The sequence below is a fragment of the Streptopelia decaocto genome (genome assembly GCF_964273445.1).
Source record: "Streptopelia decaocto genome assembly, chromosome: 3".
In the NCBI taxonomy this organism is placed as follows: Eukaryota; Metazoa; Chordata; class Aves; order Columbiformes; family Columbidae; genus Streptopelia; species Streptopelia decaocto.
The window spans coordinates 95,511,208-95,518,678 of NC_138656.1; positions in this window are offsets into that span (position 1 = coordinate 95,511,208).

Here is a 7,471-nt window from a genome sequence, read left to right on the forward strand (position 1 = left end):
GGAAAGGCTTGAACAGATGCTGCTCTTAGCTAGCACCTATTAAGGCTTTTCCCAGGCTCAGTTTGGCTCCCTGGAACACAGGGGAGTCACTTTGCTATGTCTAGGTCAGGTGCTTGCACGGGTGATGTTTAAATGTAACATGTCACAAGTGCTGGTACAGAAACCCATTGTGCTTCAAGGCAGACAGCCAGCTACCATTGCCAACAGCTCACAGCCCCTCGTGGGAGCTTCCATCTGAGTAAATGAGTGGTATTTATCATGAAAGTGAGGCTATGTCTATACTAATAAATTAGTATTCCAGACACAATTCTCTAGCAATTGCATTGATGATACTTGACTCTTTTACTCTTCAAATCGGGGCACTCATGTCAAAGCTGTATTTCGATTCACTAGTATAAACCTAGGCATAGTCTGAATGTGTACAACTGCTGTCTGTCAGTGGTCAATGGAAGTTTGATGCCATTGTCAATGAAACCTAAGGAATTATTTGTGTTTGAAGAAGGTCATGTGGCACAACATCACATGAATATTTCCTTGGAGACATGAGCATGAGTAGACAGATCTACTACTGTAACTCAAGGATTTCTGCTATGGAGTAGTCTAGTGATGTTCTTAGAGCAAGAGATAGCTTAGAGCCATTCAAAATTATTCCACTTGCTCAAAGCCTCAAGGCTTATTCAAAGCCAGAAACTATACTTGCAGAAATGTGCCAGTGGGTCTAGTTAAGTACAAGGAATTGCCTTTTCTCCCAGCAGTGCCCATAAAATGCTTCTTAAAAAATTAGGAAACCTTCTAAATATCTTGACTTAAAGTCACTTGGTTTGGGATCCTACCCAAGCACTCCAGAAATTTTTCTTAGGTGACAAGAGATGTCATGAAGTTCCTAGGGAGCCACTTGAAAAAATTAGTTTGGCAGTAGTTTCAACTATAAGGAATGAATACTTTAATCTGTGCTATAACCCATATATTTCTTGCATTTAAATTGCTCCCAGGAAATGAAAGAGTGTTATTGAATTAGTTGCAGGATTCTAGTTTACCTCTTTCAAAGACGTGAGCTAAATAAACCAGCCAAAAGGGGTCTCACCCTATCAAGCACTGGCACAGATGGAGATGGTGCTGATTCCAGTCATGTACTTACTTCTGGGCTCTAAAACTTTAGGTGATAAAATTGCCAGGGCATATGTTAAGGGGGGGAAAAAAAAATGCATAATCAGAGAAAAAAATAACTGAATTTTAGACTTATTTAAACCATTAAAAAAGCCTTCTCCCTCACAATTCTTCATTACCAGAAAGACAAGAGAGTACTGCTAGCAGCCACACCTTCAACATAAAACAGATGGCTCCAGGCACTAGAAGGATATACATATTACATTTAGCACATTGAGATTTACTCCTCCTCACTTCACCTTCCCTAAAACAACAGCCTACAGAGCCTGAAAAATGAGCATGTTTGCATGGGTGCAAGTGACAATCTTAGATTATGTGGAATGAATAAGGAAATAAACTCTCTATTTTCCTTTTTTATTTTATGAATGTTTATTTCTAAAAGAGACAACTGAGGTTAAAAAACAAAAAACAAAACCAAAAAAACTAAAACCAAAACCAACCAACCAACCAACAAAAAAAAAAACAAAACAAAACAAAGCAACACAACAACAACAAAAAACCCCTACAACAAACCAACAAAAACCAAAACCCAAACCCAAGACCAAACCCAAACCCAAACAAACCAGGAAAGGAACCCAAAGTGATTATAACTTAGGCTGACAGCAAAAATTCACAACTCACAGTGTTGCTGTGTTGGGCAATAACATCTCCCCCCAGATTATAGATGCTTAGATAGAGTACAGACCAAGATTTAAGAAAATATAATCAACTCATGGGAGGTTTACAAAGTGTTTCTACTTGAGAGTAATTTGGAAGGTTTCCAACATGCTGATGGCAGTCAGATTTCAGACATAACACTACTCCATTTAATTTGAAAATAAAAACTATTCTATACATTAGGATACAGGCTAAAACCATCAAACTTTTGGTTAAAAATCAAAGAAAGATCTTTCCTAAAGTCTCCATGACAAAAAATATTCAATCTGTCATCCGTGTCAAAGCATGAATCCAGGTGCTGGAACTTGAGTATTCACAATACAAAGTTGTGAAAATTGTTCTTGACTTGGTTTTCAACCATACTAAATAATTCTTCTGCCAAACAACTCCTGGGAATACTTCAGGAGGAAGCATAGACAAGGGAATATTCCCAACAGAGTCTATGAATGATGAAACCTCCTGTCTTGGAGACATTTTAGTAATACAGACGTAGCCAAACCGTGCCAGTTCTCCTCAGACTGGAAAATGAACCTGGACATTGTTACTTTGCTAACACAGAAGTAATGTGACAATATTTTGAGCATATTGGCAATATAGATTTATTTTTAAGTATTCTGTCTAGGAACTGGCCTTATCTTCCATTTGTATTGACATACAGAAAAATTAGTTTTCAGATTCCCTGTGAATATATGAGTAGCATCTGAGAACAGTAGTTAAAGTAGCTGATAGTTAAGATGCTAGTGTTGGAGGAAAAAAGATCTCCTGATGTCAGGGGATCTAACTTCATCATTAAGCTAATGTCATTTAAATAGGATAAAAATCAACTCTTGTAATTCTCTCACCTGTAGCAGAACTGTATTTCAAAGAGAGGAATCAAACAGTAGCACATCTAGTATGCACTAAATCATTTACTTTCTCCATTGACTGACAATCACAATTTTTACAGAGCTGATTTCCTAGACAGCCTAGTGAGAGGTTCTGTGATTTCCATTATTCATTACTTTTGTGAGTTGTTAGTCAGTAGACAGGAACTCCCATGTCCATTGTGAGAAGAAATGGATGATAAAAATTAAATTCTTCATCCTACACACAAAGCCTGTTTTCCCTGAGCATGAGGAACAGGACCTCGCTTTTAGTTTCCTCTGGTCATCCTCTCAGCCAGTTTTGCACCCACAGAGCTCCCTTCTTAGAACCAGGTGCATGACTGTTTTTCATCCTGTTTCTCTTCATGGGTGTACATTCTTCTGAATAGTCTGAATGCCTCTTCAGTTGCAACCAGTCAAAGGGAAACCTCTCATAAAGCATAGTTCATCTCTGCCCTGGCTCTGATATTTGGCTAAATTCTTTAGGAGTTGTCCTCTTAATTTTTATAGATGTTAATCTGTAAAAGAGTTTTACTTGTTGCATGCATTTAAGATAGCAGGTAGCTGAAGTAGACGTTGTTTTGTTCTAGCTGCTTTTGTTTTCGTCTGTTGATCAAAGACCCATTCACATCAACCAATGAAACCTCCAAGTACAAGAAATATCTATATTCTTCTCATTATTTCCTATGATTAGTCATGATGCAAAAAAGCCATTGCAAGCTTGATGATAGTTAAATTCAATAAATTTTTCACTGTCTGATCATTAGATGTTCTTCTCAAGAGTGATATTGTTCTGATGGTTTAGCAGTTAGCATTTTAAAATGACTTGATGGTAACTCAACTCTACACTACTTGAATGGTACCCTCAGTGACTTAACAAGCCACAAATCACACCAACTAAAATATCTCTGCTAAATCAGACTTCTTATTGTGAGCCTAAACCATGAGAAGTATGTCTACTTTTGTTGTTTGCATGATAGCCACATTAGCTACAGATCAGCTTCAGAAGCTGTCAGCCAACAAACCCTGGGGAAACTATCTGACCCTGAAGGCTGTGCAGGCATCTGCTAGTGGAAGAGTAAGAATAAAAAACAATGTCTGGAGCATAGAGATTAGAAAGAGTTCACTGTCATGGAACTCTCCTGATTTATGTCTGTCTTAAAAGTTAATAATACTAACATTCACAGTGATCAGAAATTGTATGCAGCACAAAAAATGGCTCATTACTTATATGGTCCCAACTTTGTAAGGATTAGCTTTGGCTCCACACTGAATGCAGAACACCTGCAGAATAGCTTTGCATGTGTGGCAGAATTATTTATCCTATGTGCCTCTAAAGGTAGAGCACAGATGCTAGATCTTGTTTAATAGATGGTCTTCTCTTGGTGTATGTTTTATTACCTATGGCATAATGGTCACATTTATAGAAAATAATTTAGGTGCTGAACTAAGACATCTGAGTCAGGATCATCATCCTTCTAGAGTCAGAATGAGGGGAGTGTTAGAGTCAGTCTGAAGATGGAGCAGTATTTGCCTGAAACATCGTCATTGAGACCTGAGAGAACTGAGGCCCTGATAGAAATAACAGATGGACTCCAATGAGTTGGAGAGAGGCCTGAGGACAACTGTGTTGCACAGGTCTCTCCGACTCGGAGAACTACTGGTAACAATGGCTGCTGTATGGACTCCGCCTGCTGCCTCAGCCAAACTAGTCCCCGCCTCCTAAAAGTAATTGTGTTATACGGGTCTCTCCGACCTGGGAACAAAAATGGACCGTGACAGAGAGCAAGGCAGAAAATCTCCAGAGAACCAAAATCTTAGACAGGCTTGTCTGGGAGCCTTCCCTGACCACACAAGGAACTTGAAGAACCTGTGTTTTGAACTACGTGTCTTTGTTAATTCCTTAAAAATAGTCAGAAAGAAGATTTTACCTTAGCATGAGGCTTGAATGAGTACTAAGTAAACATGAAGTGTTGTTGTGTGCCTGATGTATTGAACTTGGTGAACTGTAATCGCTAGATTCCAGCCAGGACTTGACACATGTAACTCAGATCCTTCTCAAAAATGAAGGTGGAATTTTCTAGTATTACCAAATGAATTCTTTGTTAGGGGAAGTTTACTAACATATTAGATTTCCTATTAAGGTACAGAAGAGAATGTACATCTGAATCCCCTTTAGAAATTTCTTTTTCTTTTCTGTGCATGAGACCTGTATTCTCTTCAGTTTAATCCACAGATGCCAACGTAGGATTTTCCCTTTTCTTTGCAGAATCACCAAATGGCTGGGGTTGGAAGGGACCTCTGGTGATCATCTAGTCCCACCCATCTGCTAAAGCAGGTTCACCCAAAGCAGATCGCACAGGAATGTGTCCATGTGGGTCTTGAATGTCTCCAGAGAAGAAGACTCCACAACCTCTCTGGGCAGCCTGTTCCAGTGCTCTGGGACCCTCAAAGTAAAGAAGTTTCTCCTCATATTCAGATAGAACCTTCTATGCTTCAGCCTGTGCCCATTGCACCATTAGACATACTTGTTTATTGCAAGCATATTTTGTATTTTAAATGCAAGTTAACTCTGCTACTTCAAATAATTTTAATTAGCATACAAGACAAAATACCATACAAGATAAATGTATATTTTCTCATTACAAACCAACTTAATAGACTGTAATTATTTAATATGTATTAATTCTTTAAAATGTAAAATAACATATACAGCATACTCCTAGCTGGTAACTTGTTCCTTGACTTTATGTTGCTGATATATGGAGGCTAAAAATAGTATTCTTAGGTTGTAAGATGTTGCATGCTCTTACTTTCTGATTAGTCTACTGCTATTTTTATTACTGAGATAATAATTTGCCATCTGTTCTCAATATTTTGTCTAGGTTTTGTTTAGCAAATATTTCCGATTACAAATCTGTTGGAAAAGAAATGTCAGCTGAGCAAAAATAGGTGCAGAATTACTCAGAACAAATACATAAGAGAACACAAGTGGGTATCCACATATCTGAGAGGTTTTCATCATTCTTTTTGTTGGCTATAGTCAACCTGTACTGCTCTTGAATCATGAAATAATTTTTACCATAAGAAGGTGGAGAAAATGGTTAATAATTGGAATGCTTTATACAAATTTAAACATATCCATGGCTGGTAATGCATTTGAAAGGAGCTGTGATCTAGTTCCCTGAAGGTAAAGTAATACCTATAGTGAAAAAAATCTTTCTTAAAAGAAGAGGAAAGGGAAGGGAAGGGAAGGGAAGGGAAGGGAAGGGAAGGGAAGGGAAGGGAAGGGAAGGGAAGGGAAGGGAAGGGAAGGGAAGGGAAGGGAAGGGAAGGAAAGGAAAGGAAAGGAAAGGAAAGGAAAGGAAAGGAAAGGAAAGGAAAGGAAAGGAAAGGAAAGGAAAGGAAAGGAAAGGAAAGGAAAGGAAAGGAAAGGAGAAAAAAGAAAAGAAAAGAAGAAAAGAAAAAAGGAAAGGAAAGGAAAGAAGGAAAGGAAAGGAGAGGAGAAGAGAAGAGACGAGAAGAGAAAAGAAAGAAAAGAAAAGAAAAGAAAAGAAAAGAAAAGAAAAGAAAAGAAAAGAAAAGAAAAGAAAAGAAAAGAAAAGAAAAGAAAAGAAAAGAAAAGAAAAGAAAAGAAAAGAAAAGAAAAGAAAAGAAAAGAAAAGAAAAGAAAAGAAGAACTCCAGGGAATTAAGTACAAAATAGGTGCAAAATGAACAGCTGGGAAAATACTAATAATATATCCAATATGCCTGCATATCCATGTTTATTTTTATTTTTTTCAATTTCTGCTTACCTTATCAGTACAGGCAATGCTTTGTGCTTAGCCATGCAAATTTTCATATCAAGAAACAGCTGCTGTTCAGATGAAATACTGGAGGAAAAATAATCTCTTCTGTGCCAACTGCAATGTTTGTTTCAGAGTGTACTTCCCAAAAGTGTGTCATTAGCACAGTGAGTTAAAGGTGACATCAAGAGGTAGCTGGCAGGGAATTACGCCCATAATATAAAACAAACAAACAAGCAAACAAACACACACACACACACAAACACACAAACTGCAACAAAAACAACCAACCAACCAGAATTTTTTTAAAAAGCAATATCAACACTATATATATATATATTTGCCTCCTTTGATGTTTTCAGAAGCATGATATGTAATATAAAGTTAGTAAATACCTGACCTTTATTGAGAACTTACCAATGTTTTCTGACATGTATTATGCTATTTGAATATTTTAAATTGAGGAAGTGGCTATGTGTAGATTTAAGGGCACCACAAGAGAAAGGTTAGAATTCTCTTTCAATTTTCCTTGCCTTTTTTCATACTTAAAATGTATTTTTATGCAAAAGTTTCTATTTTATTAATCTGTAGCTTGGCAAGTCTTGTCCATACTAATAATACATCAGCCCTCCTTAGGGTAAAATCTATTTCTGTGGTTCGAAACAGCTCTCTGGTGTATGGAACTTAGACCTTGTGCTTGTCTTTTATGCTATAATATCTTAAAGACCACAGATGTGGAACCTGACTCACAAAATGAAAGCAAGAATCAAATTCTGCTTTCTTTTACATCCAGACATGCTGGGAAAGCCAACAGAATGAATTACATGAGTTAAAGCAAATTTTATCAGTATCAAATTGTTTCAGGATGGCATTCTGACCTTGCTGGATGACAGCTGGTCCCTTCTCAGATACAGCTAATAGTGATGGGTCCTCTAACTAGGTTGACAGAGGCTCATTTATTTTGTGAAGTTCTGGAGCTGATCCCTACAGCTAACAT